The sequence below is a fragment of the Strongylocentrotus purpuratus genome, unplaced genomic scaffold, assembly GCF_000002235.5.
Source record: "Strongylocentrotus purpuratus isolate Spur 01 unplaced genomic scaffold, Spur_5.0 spur5_scaffold_18, whole genome shotgun sequence".
In the NCBI taxonomy this organism is placed as follows: domain Eukaryota; kingdom Metazoa; phylum Echinodermata; class Echinoidea; order Camarodonta; family Strongylocentrotidae; genus Strongylocentrotus; species Strongylocentrotus purpuratus.
The window spans coordinates 22,101,631-22,109,911 of record NW_022145603.1 but is presented as its reverse complement, the minus strand read 5'-3'; positions in this window follow the sequence as shown (position 1 = coordinate 22,109,911).

Sequence of the window (8,281 nt, the reverse complement as noted above, 5' to 3'; positions counted from 1 at the left end):
TCATATAAACAATATCTCTTTTTTTTATTTCGTCTTTGCTCCTACTCTTCTGTAATTCTCAACAATATCTCATACTTATTTCATTCGTTTATGAAAAGGCAACTCTATGAAGTTTTAAGGTTGTTGATGTATTGGGCGATAATGGGAAGATGAATTTCAAAAGAAGAGGTCAAAAAATACCAAGATAAAAAAAGGCAATCGGAAGGAAACTATACAATAGAGACGAGTACACAATCCTATGACATGTGGTGCAAGTAATTCTGATACCTTCTTTTTAAAATATTGTATTGTTTCAGTTTCTCCAATATTTATTCCAATTCATTCGAAAAACGTCATGAATAAAAACAAAACAAGCATTTAATGAATAAATGTAACGTATCCGGCAGAACTTTATAAAAAACGTCCCATGGCTAACACTAGCGAGCTTTCGATTTAGGCACCCGACGTCGGCTACTACGAGGATGAATCAAAGAATAACATAAGGAAAGATTGAAAGAGGAAGTGATAGAATGATAAAAACAAAGAATAAAATAAGAGAAGGTGATAGAAGGAAGAAACAAAGAATAACATAAGGAAATACAGAAAGAGGAAGTGATAGAATGATAAGACAAAGATTAACATAAGAAAAGTTGATAGAAAAAGAAACAAAAGATAGCAAGAGGAAATAATAAAATAATAAAAATAAAGAATAACATAAAAGAAGGTTATGAAACTACACTCACGTTGACGTTTTCACGGCGACGTAGATTCACGGAGTTTGCCCCCGACTCCCGTCGGGTGATTTGGAAGGGAACGTGAGCCCAGAAGCTCACGCATGCGCAGGGGATAAATATGACGTCTCGCGTAGTAGCCCACGTCGGGTGCCTAAAATTGAAAGCTCGCTACTATTACCATCACCACGACCACCATGCTACTTCAACTCTCACTACTATTAAAGCACTACCAGTTATGGCCATGCGTGCATTGGGAAAGAAACGTTGTGGAATCGATCAGAAAAGGTTGATCATCTAGCATATAAGTATTGGTGTACTGCAATGTTCTGGAATCATCAAAATGATAAGAAATTTGGCCCAGTCTTCGTAAAGTTATTTTTCATCATCATGTATTAGTCAAAACATATTCTTTCACAGTCATGATTGGTAATAAGAGCTTCCATTTCATATTTTGAGAGGGGGGGGGCGTTTCCAAACTGGCCTTTACCTTTAACCTACTATACTACTAGTATTACAGGAGATAGAGTGAACTAACAGCTTATCATTGAAGAATTAGGCTGAGAGATTGATTATGGGAATGAAGTAGAACGATAAAAAAAATACAGTCGAACCTATGTTAACGGCCACCTGTCTACAACGGCCACTATTTGTGTCTCCCTTGGGTGGTCGCTATAGACAGGTTTGACTGTAGCAGTTTTTTATCAGACAATCTGAGAGAGGGGAAGATTAATTATATAGGATGTGCATGTTTGTGTGCGTGTGTGTTAAGATAGAGAGATAGAGAAGCGGAAAAGACGAGGAAACATCCGCGTATGCATTACAAGCACCGTTAATTTTGTTTATATATTTATTAACACAGAAATTAAAAATTTCTCTTTGATTACAGAAGATATGGATATTCAGTACGCCTTCAGAAGATTCAAAATACATTTACATCCTGAAAAGTAGACAAAATCTGAGACTTTGCGACTCTGATTATTCTGTTTTCTTAAATGTTTAGCTTTTCTTGTCCTCCCCATACACTAAGGCCCGAATTCACAAAGCAAGGTTTGAGCTCAGACCAAGGTTTGAGCTCAAACCTCCTTTTGTTCCGCCAAACCTCCTTTTGTTATTTACAAACCAGGAGGTTTGGCGGAACAAAAGGAGGTTTGAGCTCAAACCTTGCTTTGTGAATTCGGGCCTTATGGTTCGTCTTGTAGTTTGAACGTGATAGGCAAGCGCTTCGAGAAATCAACGTATATGCAATTTCAATGCCGTGTTGCATATTGCATAGAAATCATGTTCGGAATACGTAATAAGTCACTGTAAAATTTGCAGATTTTCAAAAGCCTCTGCTCAGGTTTATTCCTCGAAAGTCTTTGCAAAGGTGTTTCTGGAACTACAGAATATACATATTTAATATCCCGCCTGGACAGTCAAGCAAGACAACGTCGTGACTAGGTAAAGGGCGTACAAACACACTCTATCTTGGTGTAAAATCGGTCTTATTATCAATTCATATCAGGGTCACTTAAAAGTATTGGACTTTAATTTGCTGCTCTCTACCGCTATCCGCCTTGGCTTTGCCGTCTTTCCTATCCTGCCTCTTCCTAGCCTATCTCTCTGTGACTGTCTCTGTCTTTCTCTCTCTCTCTCTCTCTCTTTCTCTCTCTCTTTCTCCCTCTCTGTCTTTCTCTCCCCCTATGTCCCATCCTCTGTCTTCTCTCTTTCTTTCTCCCTCCCTCTGTCTGTCTCTCTCTCTCTCTCTGTCTCCTCCCTCCCCCTCTCTCTCTCTCTCTCTCTTTCTTTCTCCCTCTCTGTCTTTCTCTCCCCCTCTGTTTCTCTCTCTCTCACACACACACACACACACACACGCATACGCACACCCACACACACACACACAGACACACACACCCACACGCACACACACACATTGTTTTTCATCTCCCCCCCCCCCCCCCTCTCTCTCTCTCTCTCTGCCCTGAATTCCCTAACACTACAGTATTCGTCTCGAGCGGTATTCTTAAGCTCACTGAAAGTTACCATACTTCTGCTGAGAGTCAAACGGGCGTTAAAGGCCGTGTAGCTTGGCAAATACTGGTTAACGCCATTCACGTCTTCATTTAGACAACTGCACATAAACGATTAGACTTGATTAACAGTACTCAGCGGCTTAATCTCTACATGGTCAGCGTTGCCGAAACAGACCGAACTTCTCCTCACGCTTCGGTTTCGCGTATATTGCACGCACGTAATTGCTGCGATCGCGTCGTCCGTAGTCGTATACCGATTTGCCCCGAGTCAGGCCACGGGAAAGACACGTAGTCTCTTCAGTTTACAGTCCCTTATAAGTGCATGAAGGATTTTCTATCAGTAAACGCCACTCTAGCTCATATCAGACTGAAAGGTATATTTTGGGGGTCAAATTTTATACGTGAATCAATCGTTACTCAAGGCCCTTTTACACGTTCACGGATCGCATCACGGATCATCCCGGATCTTAATCCGGGGTGTTCCGGCGTGCGACACCACGATTTCTTCTCGATGCCGGTGTGGATACGTTCCGAACTGGGTGTATACACGGGCAAGTACGGTGTCTCCACGGACAGACAAGGTAGCGACTCGGACCACGCCGGAAACGCATACGGAGCTAACACGGATTTCAAGGAAGAGCACGGAGGCTACTGTGTACTTTTACGGTCCTTACACGAGGGTGTACGTTGTCTATTGGGATATTATCTCCGGAATGTTGACGGGTGACTTGAGCTTGTAGGCGCTCATTTGATATACGGAATTTCAAATCCGGATAAACCGGTGTTAATACGGACCTCCCGGTGTCTACACGGACGGTCCCGGATGTATTCGGCGGCTACACGGAGGTACACGGTGCCTACAGGGAAGAGGACGGATTTTTTTCATCCGTGAACTCCGGGATGAAAAATTAAGCAAGCTTAATTTTTTTCCCCGGATATGCCGGTACGCCAAGGATCACACCGGATGCCTCCCCGGTGTATACACGGTAATGCCGGAGATAACACGGATGATCCCGGAGCGACGATCCGGGATGATCCGTGATGCGATCCGTGAAAGTGTAAAAGGGCCTTAACATGAATGAATTCTAGCCGATGAAAACACCCCCGTTTAACTACTGTATGGATAAACAGTGCACATGGTAAATGATATTTCATTATTAGCATAATTTTATGAGTATCTATACCATGCAGTTGAGTTTGGCGTGATTTCGTTTAATCGAAATTGAAGTGGAGAGAACTAACAAGAAATAAGAGGAGCAGCGGAGTTGTTTATTAGTTCATAATTTATAGTAGAAAATGCTAATCACAATTTCCCGATGCTGGGTTGTACTGTATTTAGCGCGATGAAGTTCTCTAATTTAAATTGTATGTCCTCAAATTATCTCAGTCTATATGTACATCTCTTCCTTTCAAATTCTCTCACTCATTTATACCGCTTATTATAAGTTTTTTAAATATATCTCTCTAATTCTCTCCCTTTATTATCTTCTTACAATCTTTCACTCTTTATGTCATCCATTCAAATCCACTTACATTTTTTATATCTCTATTTCTTAAAAATCACTTACTTTATTATCTTCTCACCTTCTCTCACTCTATATTTTCCTCTCCGCTTTCAAATAATCTCACTCCCTTTCATCAATAAATTTTCTCCCTTTATCACCTTCTCATATTCTCGCAATCTTTATCTGAGTCTTCCTTTCAAATTCTATCACTCTATCATACATTTCTTTCATGACAAATTTCTTCTCACTTAAAATCAATATCGTCTCACATTCTCTCACTCTTTCTTTCTTTTCTTCGATTTCCCTTACTATATTATACATGTCTTTCATTAAAACTTCTCTCAATGTCTCCTCTCCTCACATTCTTATGTAATGTGTGTCTCTTCTTCTTACCAAAAAAACACAACTGACAGTATAGTCTTTTAAACCAAACTAATTCACGTCAAACAAACATTTAATCTCTAATGCTACTATTTCAATGACTTTAGAAAATGAATGATCCTGTAATAGTGGTAACACCCATTAATTATATCAAGTTTGCCTAATTACATTGGCTTTATTTACAATAAAAGCATTATTAATTTGGAAAATAATAGTAAAAGTAATAGCAATAATAATGATAATAATAATACAAATAATAATAATAATAATTATGATAATACAAACAATACTGATAAAATTAAAATTATTATCAAAATGTACGTAAAGCGCCCATCAATTTGATTCGTGTTTTTTTAAATATTGTTTAATTTACTTTTTTAACAATTTCAGGCAGTTCCAAATAATGTAAACGCACTGTTCATTACAATTGCAGACCCATTCAAGTACTAATATATGCCCTTTTACCCTCACCATCCACAATTTCTCCACAATATATTTTGTGATAAAGATGGTATTAATCTTGCCCTCATTATTAAAAGATGCATATCATTCGCTTTTAAAATTTGTGTTTCTTTCTAGTCATGTTCGGTCACGTTCGTGTTTGATACATTGATACTAACGTTTTCACTCTTTCACCCAAATCTAGCAAAAATGGATTTTGACATATCATTTAAAAAACAATGTTGCTCATTAAAGCGCATGTAAATTAGTGTTATCAATGTATCATTGGAAAGCATGATACTTCAACTACTCTCTGAAAGCAAGAAATCTTATTGTACATCTCATGATATTCACAATACCTTTTTGTTTTCGAGTTTCATTTTTTCTGCGACGTTTCACGCTAAAACCATATTTTTGTTATCTTAACTTTGGAAGATAAATTGGATTGCTTTGTATCTTTCTCTATCATTTTGCGTTGTCTTGAATAACTTTTATGACACGGTGTCATGTATTGTATATCATTTTCATTGAAGGAATGCACTGTTTCATTGTATTCGATTTATTTAGGTAAGTATTGTGAAATACGAAATGAAATCAACTTAAACTTAAAACTTACAAATTATGTCATGAATTAACGTGTATTTTGACACATCGAAATTATAATATTTTTGTATCGTTATTCACTAGTTCTAATCGTATCTAGAATATCATTACTCGAGATTACAGACAGATATTTATATGCAAATGTACATGTGTATTTGGGTGTATATGTATATGTGTATGTATACAGTAAACAACTGAATCATTCATACCTCTCGGAAATGTGAGGTTTTTGTTTGTGTTTTCCAAATCAAGAATAAAAGAAACACTGGTTGAGGTAGTGCCTTTGTTGAATAGTAATAGATGTAAGCTTTAATATGACAAATTCTCGCGAGGCACAATTGGGGGAAAATAATTGTTCACATACTTAACAAAATTACAAAACTTGGTAAGTATGAATAATTCAGTTCTTAACGGTATGTCTACGAGGCGCGATAGCTCAGTCGGTAGAGCAGTGGTCTCGTAATCTGGTGACACGGGTTCGAAACCAAGTCGATGCGCTAGTGCCCTTTGGTATTAGGCACTAATCCTCATTACCAGGTCTCTCGGAGAGGACCTAAAGCCGTCGGTCTTCATGGTTGCTTACTAACAAGCATTTATTGCTTTCTTAGCTGTCAGGTAAAATAACCACCACTATCACTATCACTACGTATATGAATACGTGTATGTATAATTATGTATATGCATATGTCTATGAAATATCTGTTTAATTTAGCTTATAATTGATGACCATAACCTTTCATGTCTGTATACCTTTCCTATTGCACTCTGTATAATTGTATCATGTATGTATTTCATCTTTTGCACAAGCTGCGCCTTGAGCATTTGACTATCAAGTGGATTTGAAGCGTTATAAATCTTATGTATTATTATTAGTTTTATTATTATGTATAAGTAAGTAGGCCTACATGTATAGGTAAGTTTATGTGTACATGTATGTATATTTGTATAATAAACCCTTTAAATAATTTACTATACAAACTTCAATTTTAGGTTGTAATCAAATATCTTTGACATTTCATCATTGCATGAAGCACTAACTAATATTTTACAATAAAGTTTCAACAAAGTCTCTTGGCAATACAAATGCGATTCTATAAAACACAAAAGAACGTACCGCCACTAATGCTATTCATTAATATGATCATTTTGAAATCTGAATGTGAAGATGAATAGTGCTCCGTCTTTTAAACATCATATATTAACATCTTTTCAGTGCTGTTTATTAGTGAAAGGAAGGACAAAAAACCACAAATTCGAACATTTGTAGAGCTTCGATAGTCAGACTTTTACAAAAAATGACTAAAGAACAAACACCTGATTATATATTTAAACACATTGGGGGTATTCCCTTGCCCCCATCTTGGTGTTCATAATGCAATCAGCGGTGCAACCAGGTAATATGGAAAAATGAAAGAAAGAAATCAAAATTTGATATCCCCACTTATGTTTCGCATATGAATCTAAATTGTCTGGAACAATCTTTATCCTGCCAACTATATGGAGCCCAAACATAAAACGCAATTCGAAAACAGTTTACATTCTCTATAAACGAATACTCGTCAAAATTGCTATATGTAGTACTTGATCCGTCTAGCCACCTTGCCTCACTAGGACTCGATCCAGTCAGCCCGATCCAGTAGTCCTCAGTTTCACCGGCAACGATGAAGTCCTCTTCCTCTTTCGACTCGATGAAGACCAGATGGGATCCGTATTGGGAACAAGCTGAAACCGCGGAAGCTTGATTCATCTCGCAAGTGCTGAAATAGTAGAACGATCCGTTGTATTCATGTTCCTCCGGAGGAGATGGGCATACTTAAAAGATGAAGAATACAAAATGTAAATTACTTAATTTTAAGAAAGTATACAAAGTGATTATTTGGGTAAAATCTGACATATTCAAAAAAGAAAATAATATGATGAAGACGAAAATAATAATAAGAATGAATATAATAAAATTAAAAATAAATCCAAAGACGTAAACAAAATCACAGCTTTAATAATCAATGTCAAAAGAAAGACACCTAAACATGATTACAAGGCCAAAACGATATAAATGTTAGCTCCATGTAAACATAAAAATGTCAACAGCTGATATATTTTATATGGTATAGCCCTTATCTATATCAGCATATTTTTAGATTTAGTGGTGATTTGTCAAAGTCTAAGGGACTTTTGTTACCAAATGATTGACCTATATGTATTGCTATGGCGTGTGTACTGTTGTTAAACTCGTGGACAAAAGAATAAGACGGTCACTTCCCCCCTTCACAAAATATTTTACCGACGCCCTGGAAAGGAATTTTAAAAAAGTGAGAGAGAGAGAGAGAGAGAAGGGAGATATAATGGCTAGACCCATTATGATAATGGTCGAGTGCATTCCATGATTATATCACTAATACCCCCTTCACATACACGGATTTTCCTTACGAGTCCTTACGGATAGCCAACTCGTAGTCAATCGCAAGCAACAGCAAGGCTCCCACTTAGCCGAGTTGGAACCACGAGTTGTGGCGAGCTGGCGCGATCTAATGGCAAGCCGTTTTATCATTCAAACATTTTTCTTGATATCACGAAATAAAATTCTTGATATCACGAATTCAATTCTTGATATCAAGAATTACCATTG